The sequence below is a fragment of the Chiloscyllium plagiosum genome, unplaced genomic scaffold, assembly GCF_037043375.1.
Source record: "Chiloscyllium plagiosum isolate Xiang-an unplaced genomic scaffold, Cpla_swu_hap1 HiC_scaffold_42, whole genome shotgun sequence".
Taxonomy (NCBI): Eukaryota; Metazoa; Chordata; class Chondrichthyes; order Orectolobiformes; family Hemiscylliidae; genus Chiloscyllium; species Chiloscyllium plagiosum.
This window is the reverse complement of record NW_028270180.1, coordinates 67,377,792-67,401,335: the sequence shown is the minus strand read 5'-3', so window position 1 is coordinate 67,401,335 and position 23,544 is coordinate 67,377,792. Positions and strand designations below refer to the sequence as shown.

The following is a 23,544-nucleotide window of genomic DNA, read 5'->3' as shown; positions in this document are numbered from 1 at the left end:
AGTGGCTTCTAGAACTGGCTCCGAGGTCAGAGCATTCTCACAATGTGATCTGTCGTTCTCGGATTGTAATGTTACCTCCGGTTTTAGGGTGGAGAACATTCTTTGGGACTCTTATTCTGAAAAAAAAAACAGACACAGCGACTGAAACTATGCTGCACGGTATGATGTGGATTACGGCCTGCTCAGGTTTGTGCATTTTCCCTGTCGTCCGGTGTGTTTCATGTTCCGTGCAAACGTGAAAGTCGTCCTGTTTCGAGCAATGGGTGAAATCATTTAGCAAAGCGAGATTCGAAATTGCAGTAATGTCAAGCAGCTCATGGTTATTTGACCAAATCATAAGCGAACCCATATTCTCACGCACTCACAGATACATTTGTAGCTGAAAAGAGTCTGAGAAGATAGACTCAGCTTACCATTGATTTTTGACTGGACTGATGGGCTATCAATATCTGCTGCGAAATTGACATTGTAGCTGTGCGAGTCCGAGAGGACATCCCAGCAGCTGTGCGAGTCCGAGAGGAATCATGGAACCCTTATCATGTGACTTTGCATCTGTTGTTATGCAGGAGGACAATTGGAAATACAAGAAAATGAGGCGGCGCGGCCGGCTGGTAGTGTGGCCGAGCGGTCTAAGGCGCTGGATCCAAGTTCCAGTCTCGAAAGGGGCGTGGATTCGAATCCCACCACTGCCATTTCTGCTGATCAACTCCAACGCTGTTTCGTTGCCCACTGTCTATTGATGTTGAAAACAAAAGTAAAATGGGTTTGCTTCCCAGGGAATTAACTGTGGTGTGGGATACTGCCAAATATTTCAAAATGTCTCTACTGTCATGATCGTGTTCGTCTCCCGCGCGGAAAATCGCAAACAGTTCTGCCGTCCCAGGCAAGTTGAGCTTTTACTGGAACCGAATGGAGACTGTTATTTCATCGCTGTTGTGAAACGAAGTCCTACGGTGACTCTACTCGTTGGTTATTTGGGTTTCTAGCTAATGGGAAAATCGTTCCAATGAATTTCGATGTCATACCTTATTGAATATCTTCCATTTCCGTCCTGGAAACATCGGAAGGGAAAGGTAATCTAATCGAGACTGTGATTGGTGAAATTCACTTTTTACGGCCAATTCTTATTATGTTCTTTCTTTCTCTCTTTTCAGCATTGTCTGGAAAGTGGTGGTGCACTAAGGCTGCAGTATGTTTGAAAGAGTCGTTTGGAAATGCCCTGTTGTTAGTTGTGAGATTACTTTATGACTCATGCCCTCGGACTGTATCACATTTAGCATTCATGCATCTCTGTGTCTGAAAATGCCAGTTTCGTTTGTGTTCCGTGTTAAATGCTTTCTGTTTTGCGATTCGCTCAATACATTTCGATTTAACAGAGTTTCTGAGGTAACTTCCAGCAGCAAAAATCCTCAGCTGAGGATCTGGGAAAATTTCACAGAGTATGGTCAGTCGGAGCTAAAGTAAGGAAGTCGTTCGTTTCTGCAGTGTTTCACAATACTACCTTTCCCGTGAGCAGTCGAACAGACTAAATGATTGTGCCACAGACTGCGATGGCAAACTCCGCTAAAAAGTAATCATTTAAAGCCGGTGGAAGCAACATGACGTTATTGGGGTACATCGTGGAAAAAGATACTTCGGTGGACCTCGTCCATGCTCACCACATAGCCAAAACTAAACAAGTCCCGTTCCCCAGCATTTGGCCCCAAACCCTCTCAACGCACCATATCCAGAAACTCACCCGATTACCTTTGCAATTTTCTGAGTGTAATAGCCTCCTCCGAGCTATTGGAAACAAAAAGGTGAAACGTAGAACGGATTCAACTTTCAGTGCTGGACGCCACTGAGCCGGAGCACGCACGGCAGTGGCTCGTTTCTGTAGTGTAGTGGTCATCACGTTCGCCTAACACGCGAAAGGTCCCCAGTTCGAAACTGGGCAGGAACTGTTTTGTTCTTCAACTGCAGCCTTTTACATGGACAAGAGCTGAGCTTTCTTGCATGCTTTCCCATCTGCAAACCTGCCTTCGAATTTGCTTGAACAAATCTGCTCTGGTAGTGAAAGGTAATGCAATTCCATTTAATTACAGTGCAAAGCGTTGTTAGGTTTTTCTCCAACCTGGTTCTGATCATATGCCATTCTGTTGGAGAATGTAGTTACCGCCTTCTGATCCTTCCACGAAAAGCAGTACCGCATTTGCCTTCCTTGCGCCGACGGCTCGGTTCAAAGACAGGAAAGAAGCTGATGCGCTGGTGTCACAGCGCACCACGAATTCCTGAACTTGTCTGTCTGTCAAATGTACCCCAAGGTCGTCTCAGAAAGACCTCATTTGGAAGCTGTCAATCGTGATTCAACGTGCGAGAATTGGCACCAGATATCCTGAATCATATTTTGGAGCAATTCGCACGTTCGTGGCTCATTCAATCAGCAACAGCAATGAAAGAAATTGCACTCTCAGAGGAATCTTTCGACTTGCGCATTCATAGCGTCGCTAGTATTAAGGTCCGCCCCGAGATCTAAGTCATGTTGGAACTGAAACGGTGGAATCGACAGAGAGGCTACAGAATGACATCGCATCCATTTGGTTTTCTTTAAATCACTGACGAGCAGGAAAATGTAAACGGGGAGGGAGAGTGGAGAAGTGAGGCAGTTGCAGCTCTGGTGAAATTCCTTCTTTGTGATTCACTCAGCAACCAGAGACGTGAAGGTGACTCAGGCGTGAAAGCTCTTCACATCGAGAACAAAAAGCACTCAAGGACAGTTAGCAGCTCTTCCGGAGTGAGGGTGGGGTGAGGTAATTACCTTTTGACTTCTGTTACTATGTTCAGAAACTGCCGTTTTGATTGAGGTGAACAGAAACTGCATTTCTAAAAAGCACCATGGAATTTAGCAAAATTTATTGAGTCGCTTGTCGTCGATTCCCACATAGGTTTCCAACGCAGTTAGTATCCATGTGGCTCATGTCCAGGTGTGAACATCTCTGCAGCACATTGCACGGTTAAGGTAAAAGGCAAGGAAAGTGGCTTCTAGAACTGGCTCCGAGGTCAGAGCATTCTCACAATGTGATCTGTCGTTCTCGGATTGTAATGTTACCTCCGGTTTTAGGGTGGAGAACATTCTTTGGGACTCTTATTCTGAAAAAAAAACAGACACAGCGACTGAAACTATGCTGCACGGTATGATGTGGATGACGGCCTGCTCAGGTTTGTGCATTTTCCCTGTCGTCCGGTGTGTTTCATGTTCCGTGCAAACGTGAAAGTCGTCCTGTTTCGAGCAATGGGTGAAATCATTTAGCAAAGCGAGATTCGAAATTGCAGTAATGTCAAGCAGCTCATGGTTATTTGACCAAATCATAAGCGAACCCATATTCTCACGCACTCACAGATACATTTGTAGCTGAAAAGAGTCTGAGAAGTTAGACTCAGCTTACCATTGATTTTTGACTGGACTGATGGGCTATCAATATCTGCTGCGAAATTGACATTGTAGCTGTGCGAGTCCGAGAGGACATCCCAGCAGCTGTGCGAGTCCGAGAGGAATCATGGAACCCTTATCATGTGACTTTGCATCTGTTGTTATGCAGGAGGACAATTGGAAATACAAGAAAATGAGGCGGCGCGGCCGGCTGGTAGTGTGGCCGAGCGGTCTAAGGCGCTGGATCCAAGTTCCAGTCTCGAAAGGGGCGTGGATTCGAATCCCACCACTGCCATTTCTGCTGATCAACTCCAACGCTGTTTCGTTGCCCACTGTCTATTGATGTTGAAAACAAAAGTAAAATGGGTTTGCTTCCCAGGGAATTAACTGTGGTGTGGGATACTGCCAAATATTTCAAAATGTCTCTACTGTCATGATCGTGTTCGTCTCCCGCGCGGAAAATCGCAAACAGTTCTGCCGTCCCAGGCAAGTTGAGCTTTTACTGGAACCGAATGGAGACTGTTATTTCATCGCTGTTGTGAAACGAAGTCCTACGGTGACTCTACTCGTTGGTTATTTGGGTTTCTAGCTAATGGGAAAATCGTTCCAATGAATTTCGATGTCATACCTTATTGAATATCTTCCATTTCCGTCCTGGAAACATCGGAAGGGAAAGGTAATCTAATCGAGACTGTGATTGGTGAAATTCACTTTTTACGGCCAATTCTTATTATGTTCTTTCTTTCTCTCTTTTCAGCATTGTCTGGAAAGTGGTGGTGCACTAAGGCTGCAGTATGTTTGAAAGAGTCGTTTGGAAATGCCCTGTTGTTAGTTGTGAGATTACTTTATGACTCATGCCCTCGGACTGTATCACATTTAGCATTCATGCATCTCTGTGTCTGAAAATGCCAGTTTCGTTTGTGTTCCGTGTTAAATGCTTTCTGTTTTGCGATTCGCTCAATACATTTCGATTTAACAGAGTTTCTGAGGTAACTTCCAGCAGCAAAAATCCTCAGCTGAGAATCTGGGAAAATTTCACAGAGTATGGTCAGTCGGAGCTAAAGTAAGGAAGTCGTTCGTTTCTGCAGTGTTTCACAATACTACCTTTCCCGTGAGCAGTCGAACAGACTAAATGATTGTGCCACAGACTGCGATGGCAAACTCCGCTAAAAAGTAATCATTTAAAGCCGGTGGAAGCAACATGACGTTATTGGGGTACATCGTGGAAAAAGATACTTCGGTGGACCTCGTCCATGCTCACCACATAGCCAAAACTAAACAAGTCCCGTTCCCCAGCATTTGGCCCCAAACCCTCTCAACGCACCATATCCAGAAACTCACCCGATTACCTTTGCAATTTTCTGAGTGTAATAGCCTCCTCCGAGCTATTGGAAACAAAAAGGTGAAACGTAGAACGGATTCAACTTTCAGTGCTGGACGCCACTGAGCCGGAGCACGCACGGCAGTGGCTCGTTTCTGTAGTGTAGTGGTCATCACGTTCGCCTAACACGCGAAAGGTCCCCAGTTCGAAACTGGGCAGGAGCTGTTTTGTTCTTCAACTGCAGCCTTTTACATGGACAAGAGCTGAGCTTTCTTGCATGCTTTCCCATCTGCAAACCTGCCTTCGAATTTGCTTGAACAAATCTGCTCTGGTAGTGAAATGTAATGCAATTCCATTTAATTACGGTGCAAAGCGTTGTTAGGTTTTTCTCCAACCTGGTTCTGATCATATGCCATTCTGTTGGAGAATGTAGTTACCGCCTTCTGATCCTTCCACGAAAAGCAGTACCGCATTTGCCTTCCTTGCGCCGACGGCTCGGTTCAAAGACAGGAAAGAAGCTGATGCGCTGGTGTCACAGCGCACCACGAATTCCTGAACTTGTCTGTCTGTCAAATGTACCCCAAGGTCGTCTCAGAAAGACCTCATTTGGAAGCTGTCAATCGTGATTCAACGTGCGAGAATTGGCACCAGATATCCTGAAACATATTTTGGAGCAATTCGCACGTTCGTGGCTCATTCAATCAGCAACAGCAATGAAAGAAATTGCACTCTCAGAGGAACCTTTCGACTTGCGCATTCATAGCGTCGCTAGTAGTAAGGTCCGCCCCGAGATCTAAGTCATGTTGGAACTGAAACGGTGGAATCGACAGAGAGGCTACAGAATGACATCGCATCCATTTGGTTTTCTTTAAATCACTGACGAGCAGGAAAATGTAAACGGGGAGGGCGAGTGGAGAAGTGAGGCAGTTGCAGCTCTGGTGAAATTCCTTCTTTGTGATTCACTCAGCAACCAGAGACGTAAAGGTGACTCAGGCGTAAAAGCTCTTCACATCGAGAACAAAAAGCACTCAAGGGCAGTTAGCACCTCTTCCGGAGTGAGGGTGGGGTGAGGTAATTACCTTTTGACTTCTGTTACTATGTTCAGAAACTGTCGTTTTGATTGAGGTGAACAGAAACTGCATTTCTAAAAAGCACCATGGAATTTAGCAAAATTTATTGAGTCGCTTGTCGTCGATTCCCACATAGGTTTCCAACGCAGTTGGTATCCATGTGGCTCATGTCCAGGTGTGAACATCTCTGCAGCACATTGCACGGTTAAGGTAAAAGGCAAGGAAAGTGGCTTCTAGAACTGGCTCCGAGGTCAGAGCATTCTCACAATGTGATCTGTCGTTCTCGGATTGTAATGTTACCTCCGGTTTTAGGGTGGAGAACATTCTTTGGGACTCTTATTCTGAAAAAAAAAACAGACACAGCGACTGAAACTATGCTGCACGGTATGATGTGGATTACGGCCTGCTCAGGTTTGTGCATTTTCCCTGTCGTCCGGTGTGTTTCATGTTCCGTGTAAACGTGAAAGTCGTCCTGTTTCGAGCAATGGGTGAAATCATTTAGCAAAGCGAGATTCGAAATTGCAGTAATGTCAAGCAGCTCATGGTTATTTGACCAAATCATAAGCGAACCCATATTCTCACGCACTCACAGATACATTTGTAGCTGAAAAGAGTCTGAGAAGATAGACTCAGCTTACCATTGATTTTTGACTGGACTGATGGGCTATCAATATCTGCTGCGAAATTGACATTGTAGCTGTGCGAGTCCGAGAGGACATCCCAGCAGCTGTGCGAGTCCGAGAGGAATCATGGAACCCTTATCATGTGACTTTGCATCTGTTGTTATGCAGGAGGACAATTGGAAATACAAGAAAATGAGGCGGCGCTGCCGTCTGGTAGTGTGGCCGAGCGGTCGAAGGCGCTGGATCCAGGTTCCTGTCTCGAAAGAGGCGTGGATTCGAATCCCACCACTGCCATTTCTGCTGATCAACTCCAACGCTGCAGCTTGTTAAAATGCTGTTTCGTTGCCCACTGTCTATTGATTTTGAAAACAAAAGTAAAATGTGTTTGCTTCCCAGGGAGTTAACTGTGGTGTGGGATACTGCCATATATTTCAAAATGTCTCTACTGTCATGATCGTGTTCGCCTCCCGCGCGGAAAATCGCAAACAGTTCTGCCGTCCCAGGCAAGTTGAGCTTTTACTGGAACCGAATGGAGACTGTTATTTCATCGCTGTTGTGAAACGAAGTCCTACGGTAACTCTACTCGTTGGTTATTTGGGTTTCTAGCTAATGGGAAAATCGTCCCAATGAATTTCGATGTCATACCTTATTGAATATCTTCCATTTCCGTCCTGGAAACATCGGAAGGGAAAGGTAATCTAATCGAGACTGTGATTGGTGAAATTCACTTTTTACGGCCAATTCTTATTATGTTCTTTCTTTCTCTCTTTTCAGCATTGTCTGGAAAGTGGTGGTGCACTAAGGCTGCAGTATGTTTGAAAGAGTCGTTTGGAAATGCCCTGTTGTTAGTTGTGAGATTACTTTATGACTCATGCCCTCGGACTGTATCACATTTAGCATTCATGCATCTCTGTGTCTGAAAATGCCAGTTTCGTTTGTGTTCCGTGTTAAATGCTTTCTGTTTTGCGATTCGCTCAATACATTTCGATTTAACAGAGTTTCTGAGGTAACTTCCAGCAGCAAAAATCCTCAGCTGAGGATCTGGGAAAATTTCACAGAGTATGGTCAGTCGGAGCTAAAGTAAGGAAGTCGTTCGTTTCTGCAGTGTTTCACAATACTACCTTTCCCGTGAGCAGTCGAACAGACTAAATGATTGTGCCACAGACTGCGATGGCAAACTCCGCTAAAAAGTAATCATTTAAAGCCGGTGGAAGCAACATGACGTTATTGGGGTACATCGTGGAAAAAGATACTTCGGTGGACCTCGTCCATGCTCACCACATAGCCAAAACTAAACAAGTCCCGTTCCCCAGCATTTGGCCCCAAACCCTCTCAACGCACCATATCCAGAAACTCACCCGATTACCTTTGCAATTTTCTGAGTGTAATAGCCTCCTCCGAGCTATTGGAAACAAAAAGGTGAAACGTAGAACGGATTCAACTTTCAGTGCTGGACGCCACTGAGCCGGAGCACGCACGGCAGTGGCTCGTTTCTGTAGTGTAGTGGTCATCACGTTCGCCTAACACGCGAAAGGTCCCCAGTTCGAAACTGGGCAGGAGCTGTTTTGTTCTTCAACTGCAGCCTTTTACATGGACAAGAGCTGAGCTTTCTTGCATGCTTTCCCATCTGCAAACCTGCCTTCGAATTTGCTTGAACAAATCTGCTCTGGTAGTGAAATGTAATGCAATTCCATTTAATTACGGTGCAAAGCGTTGTTAGGTTTTTCTCCAACCTGGTTCTGATCATATGCCATTCTGTTGGAGAATGTAGTTACCGCCTTCTGATCCTTCCACGAAAAGCAGTACCGCATTTGCCTTCCTTGCGCCGACGGCTCGGTTCAAAGACAGGAAAGAAGCTGATGCGCTGGTGTCACAGCGCACCACGAATTCCTGAACTTGTCTGTCTGTCAAATGTACCCCAAGGTCGTCTCAGAAAGACCTCATTTGGAAGCTGTCAATCGTGATTCAACGTGCGAGAATTGGCACCAGATATCCTGAAACATATTTTGGAGCAATTCGCACGTTCGTGGCTCATTCAATCAGCAACAGCAATGAAAGAAATTGCACTCTCAGAGGAACCTTTCGACTTGCGCATTCATAGCGTCGCTAGTAGTAAGGTCCGCCCCGAGATCTAAGTCATGTTGGAACTGAAACGGTGGAATCGACAGAGAGGCTACAGAATGACATCGCATCCATTTGGTTTTCTTTAAATCACTGACGAGCAGGAAAATGTAAACGGGGAGGGCGAGTGGAGAAGTGAGGCAGTTGCAGCTCTGGTGAAATTCCTTCTTTGTGATTCACTCAGCAACCAGAGACGTAAAGGTGACTCAGGCGTAAAAGCTCTTCACATCGAGAACAAAAAGCACTCAAGGGCAGTTAGCACCTCTTCCGGAGTGAGGGTGGGGTGAGGTAATTACCTTTTGACTTCTGTTACTATGTTCAGAAACTGTCGTTTTGATTGAGGTGAACAGAAACTGCATTTCTAAAAAACACCATGGAATTTAGCAAAATTTATTGAGTCGCTTGTCGTCGATTCCCACATAGGTTTCCAACGCAGTTGGTATCCATGTGGCTCATGTCCAGGTGTGAACATCTCTGCAGCACATTGCACGGTTAAGGTAAAAGGCAAGGAAAGTGGCTTCTAGAACTGGCTCCGAGGTCAGAGCATTCTCACAATGTGATCTGTCGTTCTCGGATTGTAATGTTACCTCCGGTTTTAGGGTGGAGAACATTCTTTGGGACTCTTATTCTGAAAAAAAAAACAGACACAGCGACTGAAACTATGCTGCACGGTATGATGTGGATTACGGCCTGCTCAGGTTTGTGCATTTTCCCTGTCGTCCGGTGTGTTTCATGTTCCGTGTAAACGTGAAAGTCGTCCTGTTTCGAGCAATGGGTGAAATCATTTAGCAAAGCGAGATTCGAAATTGCAGTAATGTCAAGCAGCTCATGGTTATTTGACCAAATCATAAGCGAACCCATATTCTCACGCACTCACAGATACATTTGTAGCTGAAAAGAGTCTGAGAAGATAGACTCAGCTTACCATTGATTTTTGACTGGACTGATGGGCTATCAATATCTGCTGCGAAATTGACATTGTAGCTGTGCGAGTCCGAGAGGACATCCCAGCAGCTGTGCGAGTCCGAGAGGAATCATGGAACCCTTATCATGTGACTTTGCATCTGTTGTTATGCAGGAGGACAATTGGAAATACAAGAAAATGAGGCGGCGCTGCCGTCTGGTAGTGTGGCCGAGCGGTCGAAGGCGCTGGATCCAGGTTCCTGTCTCGAAAGAGGCGTGGATTCGAATCCCACCACTGCCATTTCTGCTGATCAACTCCAACGCTGCAGCTTGTTAAAATGCTGTTTCGTTGCCCACTGTCTATTGATTTTGAAAACAAAAGTAAAATGTGTTTGCTTCCCAGGGAGTTAACTGTGGTGTGGGATACTGCCATATATTTCAAAATGTCTCTACTGTCATGATCGTGTTCGCCTCCCGCGCGGAAAATCGCAAACAGTTCTGCCGTCCCAGGCAAGTTGAGCTTTTACTGGAACCGAATGGAGACTGTTATTTCATCGCTGTTGTGAAACGAAGTCCTACGGTAACTCTACTCGTTGGTTATTTGGGTTTCTAGCTAATGGGAAAATCGTCCCAATGAATTTCGATGTCATACCTTATTGAATATCTTCCATTTCCGTCCTGGAAACATCGGAAGGGAAAGGTAATCTAATCGAGACTGTGATTGGTGAAATTCACTTTTTACGGCCAATTCTTATTATGTTCTTTCTTTCTCTCTTTTCAGCATTGTCTGGAAAGTGGTGGTGCACTAAGGCTGCAGTATGTTTGAAAGAGTCGTTTGGAAATGCCCTGTTGTTAGTTGTGAGATTACTTTATGACTCATGCCCTCGGACTGTATCACATTTAGCATTCATGCATCTCTGTGTCTGAAAATGCCAGTTTCGTTTGTGTTCCGTGTTAAATGCTTTCTGTTTTGCGATTCGCTCAATACATTTCGATTTAACAGAGTTTCTGAGGTAACTTCCAGCAGCAAAAATCCTCAGCTGAGGATCTGGGAAAATTTCACAGAGTATGGTCAGTCGGAGCTAAAGTAAGGAAGTCGTTCGTTTCTGCAGTGTTTCACAATACTACCTTTCCCGTGAGCAGTCGAACAGACTAAATGATTGTGCCACAGACTGCGATGGCAAACTCCGCTAAAAAGTAATCATTTAAAGCCGGTGGAAGCAACATGACGTTATTGGGGTACATCGTGGAAAAAGATACTTCGGTGGACCTCGTCCATGCTCACCACATAGCCAAAACTAAACAAGTCCCGTTCCCCAGCATTTGGCCCCAAACCCTCTCAACGCACCATATCCAGAAACTCACCCGATTACCTTTGCAATTTTCTGAGTGTAATAGCCTCCTCCGAGCTATTGGAAACAAAAAGGTGAAACGTAGAACGGATTCAACTTTCAGTGCTGGACGCCACTGAGCCGGAGCACGCACGGCAGTGGCTCGTTTCTGTAGTGTAGTGGTCATCACGTTCGCCTAACACGCGAAAGGTCCCCAGTTCGAAACTGGGCAGGAGCTGTTTTGTTCTTCAACTGCAGCCTTTTACATGGACAAGAGCTGAGCTTTCTTGCATGCTTTCCCATCTGCAAACCTGCCTTCGAATTTGCTTGAACAAATCTGCTCTGGTAGTGAAATGTAATGCAATTCCATTTAATTACGGTGCAAAGCGTTGTTAGGTTTTTCTCCAACCTGGTTCTGATCATATGCCATTCTGTTGGAGAATGTAGTTACCGCCTTCTGATCCTTCCACGAAAAGCAGTACCGCATTTGCCTTCCTTGCGCCGACGGCTCGGTTCAAAGACAGGAAAGAAGCTGATGCGCTGGTGTCACAGCGCACCACGAATTCCTGAACTTGTCTGTCTGTCAAATGTACCCCAAGGTCGTCTCAGAAAGACCTCATTTGGAAGCTGTCAATCGTGATTCAACGTGCGAGAATTGGCACCAGATATCCTGAAACATATTTTGGAGCAATTCGCACGTTCGTGGCTCATTCAATCAGCAACAGCAATGAAAGAAATTGCACTCTCAGAGGAACCTTTCGACTTGCGCATTCATAGCGTCGCTAGTAGTAAGGTCCGCCCCGAGATCTAAGTCATGTTGGAACTGAAACGGTGGAATCGACAGAGAGGCTACAGAATGACATCGCATCCATTTGGTTTTCTTTAAATCACTGACGAGCAGGAAAATGTAAACGGGGAGGGCGAGTGGAGAAGTGAGGCAGTTGCAGCTCTGGTGAAATTCCTTCTTTGTGATTCACTCAGCAACCAGAGACGTAAAGGTGACTCAGGCGTAAAAGCTCTTCACATCGAGAACAAAAAGCACTCAAGGGCAGTTAGCACCTCTTCCGGAGTGAGGGTGGGGTGAGGTAATTACCTTTTGACTTCTGTTACTATGTTCAGAAACTGTCGTTTTGATTGAGGTGAACAGGAACTGCATTTCTAAAAAGCACCATGGAATTTAGCAAAATTTATTGAGTCGCTTGTCGTCGATTCCCACATAGGTTTCCAACGCAGTTGGTATCCATGTGGCTCATGTCCAGGTGTGAACATCTCTGCAGCACATTGCACGGTTAAGGTAAAAGGCAAGGAAAGTGGCTTCTAGAACTGGCTCCGAGGTCAGAGCATTCTCACAATGTGATCTGTCGTTCTCGGATTGTAATGTTACCTCCGGTTTTAGGGTGGAGAACATTCTTTGGGACTCTTATTCTGAAAAAAAAAACAGACACAGCGACTGAAACTATGCTGCACGGTATGATGTGGATTACGGCCTGCTCAGGTTTGTGCATTTTCCCTGTCGTCCGGTGTGTTTCATGTTCCGTGTAAACGTGAAAGTCGTCCTGTTTCGAGCAATGGGTGAAATCATTTAGCAAAGCGAGATTCGAAATTGCAGTAATGTCAAGCAGCTCATGGTTATTTGACCAAATCATAAGCGAACCCATATTCTCACGCACTCACAGATACATTTGTAGCTGAAAAGAGTCTGAGAAGATAGACTCAGCTTACCATTGATTTTTGACTGGACTGATGGGCTATCAATATCTGCTGCGAAATTGACATTGTAGCTGTGCGAGTCCGAGAGGACATCCCAGCAGCTGTGCGAGTCCGAGAGGAATCATGGAACCCTTATCATGTGACTTTGCATCTGTTGTTATGCAGGAGGACAATTGGAAATACAAGAAAATGAGGCGGCGCTGCCGTCTGGTAGTGTGGCCGAGCGGTCGAAGGCGCTGGATCCAGGTTCCTGTCTCGAAAGAGGCGTGGATTCGAATCCCACCACTGCCATTTCTGCTGATCAACTCCAACGCTGCAGCTTGTTAAAATGCTGTTTCGTTGCCCACTGTCTATTGATTTTGAAAACAAAAGTAAAATGTGTTTGCTTCCCAGGGAGTTAACTGTGGTGTGGGATACTGCCATATATTTCAAAATGTCTCTACTGTCATGATCGTGTTCGCCTCCCGCGCGGAAAATCGCAAACAGTTCTGCCGTCCCAGGCAAGTTGAGCTTTTACTGGAACCGAATGGAGACTGTTATTTCATCGCTGTTGTGAAACGAAGTCCTACGGTAACTCTACTCGTTGGTTATTTGGGTTTCTAGCTAATGGGAAAATCGTCCCAATGAATTTCGATGTCATACCTTATTGAATATCTTCCATTTCCGTCCTGGAAACATCGGAAGGGAAAGGTAATCTAATCGAGACTGTGATTGGTGAAATTCACTTTTTACGGCCAATTCTTATTATGTTCTTTCTTTCTCTCTTTTCAGCATTGTCTGGAAAGTGGTGGTGCACTAAGGCTGCAGTATGTTTGAAAGAGTCGTTTGGAAATGCCCTGTTGTTAGTTGTGAGATTACTTTATGACTCATGCCCTCGGACTGTATCACATTTAGCATTCATGCATCTCTGTGTCTGAAAATGCCAGTTTCGTTTGTGTTCCGTGTTAAATGCTTTCTGTTTTGCGATTCGCTCAATACATTTCGATTTAACAGAGTTTCTGAGGTAACTTCCAGCAGCAAAAATCCTCAGCTGAGGATCTGGGAAAATTTCACAGAGTATGGTCAGTCGGAGCTAAAGTAAGGAAGTCGTTCGTTTCTGCAGTGTTTCACAATACTACCTTTCCCGTGAGCAGTCGAACAGACTAAATGATTGTGCCACAGACTGCGATGGCAAACTCCGCTAAAAAGTAATCATTTAAAGCCGGTGGAAGCAACATGACGTTATTGGGGTACATCGTGGAAAAAGATACTTCGGTGGACCTCGTCCATGCTCACCACATAGCCAAAACTAAACAAGTCCCGTTCCCCAGCATTTGGCCCCAAACCCTCTCAACGCACCATATCCAGAAACTCACCCGATTACCTTTGCAATTTTCTGAGTGTAATAGCCTCCTCCGAGCTATTGGAAACAAAAAGGTGAAACGTAGAACGGATTCAACTTTCAGTGCTGGACGCCACTGAGCCGGAGCACGCACGGCAGTGGCTCGTTTCTGTAGTGTAGTGGTCATCACGTTCGCCTAACACGCGAAAGGTCCCCAGTTCGAAACTGGGCAGGAGCTGTTTTGTTCTTCAACTGCAGCCTTTTACATGGACAAGAGCTGAGCTTTCTTGCATGCTTTCCCATCTGCAAACCTGCCTTCGAATTTGCTTGAACAAATCTGCTCTGGTAGTGAAATGTAATGCAATTCCATTTAATTACGGTGCAAAGCGTTGTTAGGTTTTTCTCCAACCTGGTTCTGATCATATGCCATTCTGTTGGAGAATGTAGTTACCGCCTTCTGATCCTTCCACGAAAAGCAGTACCGCATTTGCCTTCCTTGCGCCGACGGCTCGGTTCAAAGACAGGAAAGAAGCTGATGCGCTGGTGTCACAGCGCACCACGAATTCCTGAACTTGTCTGTCTGTCAAATGTACCCCAAGGTCGTCTCAGAAAGACCTCATTTGGAAGCTGTCAATCGTGATTCAACGTGCGAGAATTGGCACCAGATATCCTGAAACATATTTTGGAGCAATTCGCACGTTCGTGGCTCATTCAATCAGCAACAGCAATGAAAGAAATTGCACTCTCAGAGGAACCTTTCGACTTGCGCATTCATAGCGTCGCTAGTAGTAAGGTCCGCCCCGAGATCTAAGTCATGTTGGAACTGAAACGGTGGAATCGACAGAGAGGCTACAGAATGACATCGCATCCATTTGGTTTTCTTTAAATCACTGACGAGCAGGAAAATGTAAACGGGGAGGGCGAGTGGAGAAGTGAGGCAGTTGCAGCTCTGGTGAAATTCCTTCTTTGTGATTCACTCAGCAACCAGAGACGTAAAGGTGACTCAGGCGTAAAAGCTCTTCACATCGAGAACAAAAAGCACTCAAGGGCAGTTAGCACCTCTTCCGGAGTGAGGGTGGGGTGAGGTAATTACCTTTTGACTTCTGTTACTATGTTCAGAAACTGTCGTTTTGATTGAGGTGAACAGGAACTGCATTTCTAAAAAGCACCATGGAATTTAGCAAAATTTATTGAGTCGCTTGTCGTCGATTCCCACATAGGTTTCCAACGCAGTTGGTATCCATGTGGCTCATGTCCAGGTGTGAACATCTCTGCAGCACATTGCACGGTTAAGGTAAAAGGCAAGGAAAGTGGCTTCTAGAACTGGCTCCGAGGTCAGAGCATTCTCACAATGTGATCTGTCGTTCTCGGATTGTAATGTTACCTCCGGTTTTAGGGTGGAGAACATTCTTTGGGACTCTTATTCTGAAAAAAAAAACAGACACAGCGACTGAAACTATGCTGCACGGTATGATGTGGATTACGGCCTGCTCAGGTTTGTGCATTTTCCCTGTCGTCCGGTGTGTTTCATGTTCCGTGTAAACGTGAAAGTCGTCCTGTTTCGAGCAATGGGTGAAATCATTTAGCAAAGCGAGATTCGAAATTGCAGTAATGTCAAGCAGCTCATGGTTATTTGACCAAATCATAAGCGAACCCATATTCTCACGCACTCACAGATACATTTGTAGCTGAAAAGAGTCTGAGAAGATAGACTCAGCTTACCATTGATTTTTGACTGGACTGATGGGCTATCAATATCTGCTGCGAAATTGACATTGTAGCTGTGCGAGTCCGAGAGGACATCCCAGCAGCTGTGCGAGTCCGAGAGGAATCATGGAACCCTTATCATGTGACTTTGCATCTGTTGTTATGCAGGAGGACAATTGGAAATACAAGAAAATGAGGCGGCGCTGCCGTCTGGTAGTGTGGCCGAGCGGTCGAAGGCGCTGGATCCAGGTTCCTGTCTCGAAAGAGGCGTGGATTCGAATCCCACCACTGCCATTTCTGCTGATCAACTCCAACGCTGCAGCTTGTTAAAATGCTGTTTCGTTGCCCACTGTCTATTGATTTTGAAAACAAAAGTAAAATGTGTTTGCTTCCCAGGGAGTTAACTGTGGTGTGGGATACTGCCATATATTTCAAAATGTCTCTACTGTCATGATCGTGTTCGCCTCCCGCGCGGAAAATCGCAAACAGTTCTGCCGTCCCAGGCAAGTTGAGCTTTTACTGGAACCGAATGGAGACTGTTATTTCATCGCTGTTGTGAAACGAAGTCCTACGGTAACTCTACTCGTTGGTTATTTGGGTTTCTAGCTAATGGGAAAATCGTCCCAATGAATTTCGATGTCATACCTTATTGAATATCTTCCATTTCCGTCCTGGAAACATCGGAAGGGAAAGGTAATCTAATCGAGACTGTGATTGGTGAAATTCACTTTTTACGGCCAATTCTTATTATGTTCTTTCTTTCTCTCTTTTCAGCATTGTCTGGAAAGTGGTGGTGCACTAAGGCTGCAGTATGTTTGAAAGAGTCGTTTGGAAATGCCCTGTTGTTAGTTGTGAGATTACTTTATGACTCATGCCCTCGGACTGTATCACATTTAGCATTCATGCATCTCTGTGTCTGAAAATGCCAGTTTCGTTTGTGTTCCGTGTTAAATGCTTTCTGTTTTGCGATTCGCTCAATACATTTCGATTTAACAGAGTTTCTGAGGTAACTTCCAGCAGCAAAAATCCTCAGCTGAGGATCTGGGAAAATTTCACAGAGTATGGTCAGTCGGAGCTAAAGTAAGGAAGTCGTTCGTTTCTGCAGTGTTTCACAATACTACCTTTCCCGTGAGCAGTCGAACAGACTAAATGATTGTGCCACTGACTGCGATGGCAAACTCCGCTAAAAAGTAATCCTTTAAAGCCGGTGGAAGCAACATGACGTTATTGGGGTACATCGTGGAAAAAGATACTTCGGTGGACCTCGTCCATGCTCACCACATAGCCAAAACTAAACAAGTCCCGTTCCCCAGCATTTGGCCCCAAACCCTCTCAACGCACCATATCCAGAAACTCACCCGATTACCTTTGCAATTTTCTGAGTGTAATAGCCTCCTCCGAGCTATTGGAAACAAAAAGGTGAAACGTAGAACGGATTCAACTTTCAGTGCTGGACGCCAGTGAGCCGGAGCACGCGCGGCAGTGGCTCGTTTCTGTAGTGTAGTGGTCATCACGTTCGCCTAACACGCGGAAGGTCCCCAGTTCGAAACTGGGCAGAAACTGTTTTGTTCTTCAACTGCAGCCTTTTACATGGACAAGAGCTGAGCTTTCTTGCATGCTTTCCCATCTGCAAACCTGCCTTCGAATTTGCTTGAACAAATCTGCTCTGGTAGTGAAAGGTAATGCAATTCCATTTAATTACAGTGCAAAGCGTTGGTAGGTTTTTCTCCAACCTGGTTCTGATCATATGCCATTCTGTTGGAGAATGTAGTTACCGCCTTCTGATCCTTCCACGAAAAGCAGTACCGCATTTGCCTTCCTTGCGCCGACGGCTCGGTTCAAAGACAGGAAAGAAGCTGATGCGCTGGTGTCACAGCGCACCACGAATTCCTGAACTTGTCTGTCTGTCAAATGTACCCCAAGGTCGTCTCAGAAAGACCTCATTTGGAAGCTGTCAATCGTGATTCAACGTGCGAGAATTGGCACCAGATATCCTGAATCATGTTTTGGAGCAATTCGCACGTTCGTGGCTCATTCAATCAGCAACAGCAATGAAAGAAATTGCACTCTCAGAGGAACCTTTCGACTTGCGCATTCATAGCGTCGCTAGTAGTAAGGTCCGCCCCGAGATCTAAGTCATGTTGGAACTGAAACGGTGGAATCGACAGAGAGGCTACAGAATGACATCGCATCCATTTGGTTTTCTTTAAATCACTGACGAGCAGGAAAATGTAAACGGGGAGGGCGAGTGGAGAAGTGAGGCAGTTGCAGCTCTGGTGAAATTCCTTCTTTGTGATTCACTCAGCAACCAGAGACGTGAAGGTGACTCAGGCGTGAAAGCTCTTCACATCGAGAACAAAAAGCACTCAAGGGCAGTTAGCACCTCTTCCGGAGTGAGGGTGGGGTGAGGTAATTACCTTTTGACTTCTGTTACTATGTTCAGAAACTGCCGTTTTGATTGAGGTGAACAGAAACTGCATTTCTAAAAAGCACCATGGAATTTAGCAAAATTTATTGAGTCGCTTGTCGTCGATTCCCACATAGGTTTCCAACGCAGTTGGTATCCATGTGGCTCATGTCCAGGTGTGAACATCTCTGCAGCACATTGCACGGTTAAGGTAAAAGGCAAGGAAAGTGGCTTCTAGAACTGGCTCCGAGGTCAGAGCATTCTCACAATGTGATCTGTCGTTCTCGGATTGTAATGTTACCTCCGGTTTTAGGGTGGAGAACATTCTTTGGGACTCTTATTCTGAAAAAAAAAACAGACACAGCGACTGAAACTATGCTGCACGGTATGATGTGGATTACGGCCTGCTCAGGTTTGTGCATTTTCCCTGTCGTCCGGTGTGTTTCATGTTCCGTGTAAACGTGAAAGTCGTCCTGTTTCGAGCAATGGGTGAAATCATTTAGCAAAGCGAGATTCGAAATTGCAGTAATGTCAAGCAGCTCATGGTTATTTGACCAAATCATAAGCGAACCCATATTCTCACGCACTCACAGATACATTTGTAGCAGAAAAGAGTCTGAGAAGATAGACTCAGCTGACCATTGATTTTTGACTGGACTGATGGGCTATCAATATCTGCTGCGAAATTGACATTGTAGCTGTGCGAGTCCGAGAGGACATCCCAGCAGCTGTGCGAGTCCGAGAGGAATCATGGAACCCTTATCATGTGACTTTGCATCTGTTGTTATGCAGGAGGACAATTGGAAATACAAGAAAATGAGGCGGCGCTGCCGGCTGGTAGTGTGGCCGAGCGGTGTAAGGCGCTGGATCTAGGTTCCAGTCTCGAAAGGGGCTGGATTCGAATCCCACCACTGCCATTTCTGCTGATCAACTGCAACGCTGCAGCATTGTTAAAATGCTGTTTCGTTGCCCACTGTCTATTGATGTTGAAAACAAAAGTAAAATGTGTTTGCTTCCCAGGGAGTTAACTGTGGTGTGGGATACTGCCATATATTTCAAAATGTCTCTACTGTCATGATCGTGTTCGCCTCCCGCGCGGAAAATCGCAAACTGTTCTGCCGTCCCAGGCAAGTTGAGCTTTTACTGGAACCGAATGGAGACTGTTATTTCATCGCTGTTGTGAAACGAAGTCCTACGGTGACTCTACTCGTTGGTTATTTGGGTTTCTAGCTAATGGGAAAATCGTCCCAATGAATTTCGATGTCATACCTTATTGAATATCTTCCATTTCCGTCCTGGAAACATCGGAAGGGAAAGGTAATCTAATCGAGACTGTGATTGGTGAAATTCACTTTTTACGGCCAATTCTTATTATGTTCTTTCTTTCTCTCTTTTCAGCATTGTCTGGAAAGTGGTGGTGCACTAAGGCTGCAGTATGTTTGAAAGAGTCGTTTGGAAATGCCCTGTTGTTAGTTGTGAGATTACTTTATGACTCATGCCCTCGGACTGTATCACATTTAGCATTCATGCATCTCTGTGTCTGAAAATGCCAGTTTCGTTTGTGTTCCGTGTTAAATGCTTTCTGTTTTGCGATTCGCTCAATACATTTCGATTTAACAGAGTTTCTGAGGTAACTTCCAGCAGCAAAAATCCTCAGCTGAGGATCTGTGAAAATTTCACAGAGTATGGTCAGTCGGAGCTAAAGTAAGGAAGTCGTTCGTTTCTGCAGTGTTTCACAATACTACCTTTCCCGTGAGCAGTCGAACAGACTAAATGATTGTGCCACTGACTGCGATGGCAAACTCCGCTAAAAAGTAATCCTTTAAAGCCGGTGGAAGCAACATGACGTTATTGGGGTACATCGTGGAAAAAGATACTTCGGTGGACCTCGTCCATGCTCACCACATAGCCAAAACTAAACAAGTCCCGTTCCCCAGCATTTGGCCCCAAACCCTCTCAACGCACCATATCCAGAAACTCACCCGATTACCTTTGCAATTTTCTGAGTGTAATAGCCTCCTCCGAGCTATTGGAAACAAAAAGGTGAAACGTAGAACGGATTCAATTTTCAGTGCTGGACGCCACTGAGCCGGAGCACGCGCGGCAGTGGCTCGTTTCTGTAGTGTAGTGGTCATCACGTTCGCCTAACACGCGAAAGGTCCCCAGTTCGAAACTAGACAGAAACTGTTTTGTTCTTCAACTGCAGCCTTTTACATGGACAAGAGCTGAGCTTTCTTGCATGCTTTCCCATCTGCAAACCTGCCTTCGAATTTGCTTGAACAAATCTGCTCTGGTAGTGAAATGTAATGCAATTCCATTTAATTACAGTGCAAAGCGTTGTTAGGTTTTTCTCCAACCTGGTTCTGATCATATGCCATTCTGTTGGAGAATGTAGTTACCGCCTTCTGATCCTTCCACGAAAAGCAGTACCGCATTTGCCTTCCTTGCGCCGACGGCTCGGTTCAAAGAAGCTGATGTCACAGCGCACCACGAATTCCTGAACTTGTCTGTCTGTCAAATGTACCCCAAGGTCGTCTCAGAAAGACCTCATTTGGAAGCTGTCAATCGTGATTCAACGTGCGAGAATTGGCACCAGATATCCTGAATCATGTTTTGGAGCAATTCGCACGTTCGTGGCTCATTCAATCAGCAACAGCAATGAAAGAAATTGCACTCTCAGAGGAACCTTTCGACTTGCGCATTCATAGCGTCGCTAGTATTAAGGTCCGCCCCGAGATCTAAGTCATGTTGGAACTGAAACGGTGGAATCGACAGAGAGGCTACAGAATGACATCGCATCCATTTGGTTTTCATTAAATCACTGACGAGCAGGAAAATGTAAACGGGGAGGGCGAGTGGAGAAGTGAGGCAGTTGCAGCTCTGGTGAAATTCCTTCTTTGTGATTCACTCAGCAACCAGAGACGTGAAGGTGACTCAGGCGTGAAAGCTCTTCACATCGAGAACAAAAAGCACTCAAGGGCAGTTAGCACCTCTTCCGGAGTGAGGGTGGGGTGAGGTAATTACCTTTTGACTTCTGTTACTATGTTCAGAAACTGCCGTTTTGATTGAGGTGAACAGAAACTGCATTTCTAAAAAGCACCATGGAATTTAGCAAAATTTATTGAGTCGCTTGTCGTCGATTCCCACATAGGTTTCCAACGCAGTTGGTATCCATGTGGCTCATGTCCAGGTGTGAACATCTCTGCAGCACATTGCACGGTTAAGGTAAAAGGCAAGGAAAGTGGCTTCTAGAACTGGCTCCGAGGTCAGAGCATTCTCACAATGTGATCTGTCGTTCTCGGATTGTAATGTTACCTCCGGTTTTAGGGTGGAGAACATTCTTTGGGACTCTTATTCTGAAATAAAAACAGACACAGCGACTGAAACTATGCTGCACGGTATGATGTGGATTACGGCCTGCTCAGGTTTGTGCATTTTCCCTGTCGTCCGGTGTGTTTCATGTTCCGTGTAAACGTGAAAGTCGTCCTGTTTCGAGCAATGGGTGAAATCATTTAGCAAAGCGAGATTCGAAATTGCAGTAATGTCAAGCAGCTCATGGTTATTTGACCAAATCATAAGCGAACCCATATTCTCACGCACTCACAGATACATTTGTAGCTGAAAAGAGTCTGAGAAGATAGACTCAGCTTACCATTGATTTTTGACTGGACTGATGGGCTATCAATATCTGCTGCGAAATTGACATTGTAGCTGTGCGAGTCCGAGAGGACATCCCAGCAGCTGTGCGAGTCCGAGAGGAATCATGGAACCCTTATCATGTGACTTTGCATCTGTTGTTATGCAGGAGGACAATTGGAAATACAAGAAAATGAGGCGGTGCGGCCGGCTGGTAGTGTGGCCGAGCGTTCTAAGGCGCTGGATCTAGGTTCCAGTCTCGAAAAGGGCGTGGATTCGAATCCCACCACTGCCATTTCTGCTGATCAACTCCAACGCTGCAGCTTGTTAAAATGCTGTTTCGTTGCCCACTGTCTATTGATGTTGAAAACAAAAGTAAAATGGGTTTGCTTCCCAGGGAATTAACTGTGGCGTGGGATACTGCCAAATATTTCAAAATGTCTCTACTGTCATGATCGTGTTCGTCTCCCGCGCGGAAAATCGCAAACAGTTCTGCCGTCCCAGGCGAGTTGAGCTTTTACTGGAACCGAATGGAGACTGTTATTTCATCGCTGTTGTGAAACGAAGTCCTACGGTGACTCTACTCGTTGTTATTTGGGTTTCTAGCTAATGGGTAAATCGATCCAATGAATTTCGATGTCCTACCTTATTGAATTTCTCACATTTCCTTCATTTCCGTCCTGGAAATATGGGAAGGGAAAGGTAATCTAATCGAGACTGTGATTGGTGAAATTCACTTTTTACGGCCAATTCTTATTATGTTCTTTCTTTCTCTCTTTTCAGCATTGTCTGGAAAGTGGTGGTGCACTAAGGCTGCAGTATGTTTGAAAGAGTCGTTTGGAAATGCCCTGTTGTTAGTTGTGAGATTACTTTATGACTCATGCCCTCGGACTGTATCACATTTAGCATTCATGCATCTCTGTGTCTGAAAATGCCAGTTTCGTTTGTGTTCCGTGTTAAATGCTTTCTGTTTTGCGATTCGCTCAATACATTTCGATTTAACAGAGTTTCTGAGGTAACTTCCAGCAGCAAAAATCCTCAGCTGAGGATCTGGGAAAATTTCACAGAGTATGGTCAGCCGGAGCTAATTTAAGGAAGTCGTTCGTTTCTGCAGTGTTTCACAATACTACCTTTCCCGTGAGCAGTCGAACAGACTAAATGATTGTGCCACAGACTGCGATGGCAAACTCCGCTAAAAAGTAATCCTTTAAAGCCGGTGGAAGCAACATGACGTTATTGGGGTACATCGTGGAAAAAGATACTTCGGTGGACCTCGTCCATGCTCACCACATAGACAAAATTAAACAAGTCCCGTTCCCCAGCATTTGGCCCCAATCCCTCTCAACGCACCATATCCAGAAACTCACCCGATTACCTTTGCAATTTTCTGAGTGTAATAGCCTCCTCCGAGCTATTGGAAACAAAAAGGTGAAACGTAGAACGGATTCAATTTTCAGTGCTGGACGCCACAGAGCCGGCGCACGCGCGGCAGTGGCTCGTTTTTGTAGTGTAGTGGTCATCACGTTCGCCTAACACGCGAAAGGTCCCCAGTTCGAAACTGGGCAGAAACTGTTTTGTTCTTCAACTGCAGCCTTTTACATGGACAAGAGCTGAGCTTTCTTGCATGCTTTCCCATCTGCAAACCTGCCTTCGAATTTGCTTGAACAAATCTGCTCTGGTAGTGAAATGTAATGCAATTCCATTTAATTACAGTGCAAAGCGTTGTTAGGTTTTTCTCCAACCTGGTTCTGATCATATGCCATTCTGTTGGAGAATGTACTTACCGCCTTCTGATCCTTCCACGAAAAGCAGTACCGCATTTGCCTTCCTTGCGCCGACGGCTCGGTTCAAAGACAGGAAAGAAGCTGATGCGCTGGTGTCACAGCGCACCACGAATTCCTGAACTTGTCTGTCTGTCAAATGTACCCCAAGGTCGTCTCAGAAAGACCTCATTTGGAAGCTGTCAATCGTGATTCAACGTGCGA

At 45.4% G+C, this 23,544-nt stretch overlaps 1 long non-coding RNA gene and 7 other non-coding genes across 8 annotated transcripts in view; 7 read left to right on the top strand and 1 right to left on the bottom strand.

The window, feature by feature from the left end:
- LOC148137865 (uncharacterized) overlaps positions 1-23,544 on the bottom strand; it is a 131,953-nt gene that overhangs the window by 71,675 nt on the left and 36,734 nt on the right. The gene's annotated exons all lie outside the window — the stretch shown is intronic.
- On the top strand, positions 1,870-1,942 carry trnav-aac (transfer RNA valine (anticodon AAC)). Its single transcript has one exon. It is a non-coding gene; the product is annotated as a tRNA-Val (tRNA).
- trnav-aac (transfer RNA valine (anticodon AAC)) lies at positions 4,882-4,954 on the top strand. The gene has a single exon. It is a non-coding gene; the product is annotated as a tRNA-Val (tRNA).
- trnav-aac (transfer RNA valine (anticodon AAC)) lies at positions 7,913-7,985 on the top strand. The gene has a single exon. It is a non-coding gene; the product is annotated as a tRNA-Val (tRNA).
- On the top strand, positions 10,944-11,016 carry trnav-aac (transfer RNA valine (anticodon AAC)). Its single transcript has one exon. It is a non-coding gene; the product is annotated as a tRNA-Val (tRNA).
- Positions 13,975-14,047, top strand: trnav-aac (transfer RNA valine (anticodon AAC)). The gene has a single exon. It is a non-coding gene; the product is annotated as a tRNA-Val (tRNA).
- trnav-aac (transfer RNA valine (anticodon AAC)) lies at positions 17,006-17,078 on the top strand. Its single transcript has one exon. It is a non-coding gene; the product is annotated as a tRNA-Val (tRNA).
- Positions 23,058-23,130, top strand: trnav-aac (transfer RNA valine (anticodon AAC)). The gene has a single exon. It is a non-coding gene; the product is annotated as a tRNA-Val (tRNA).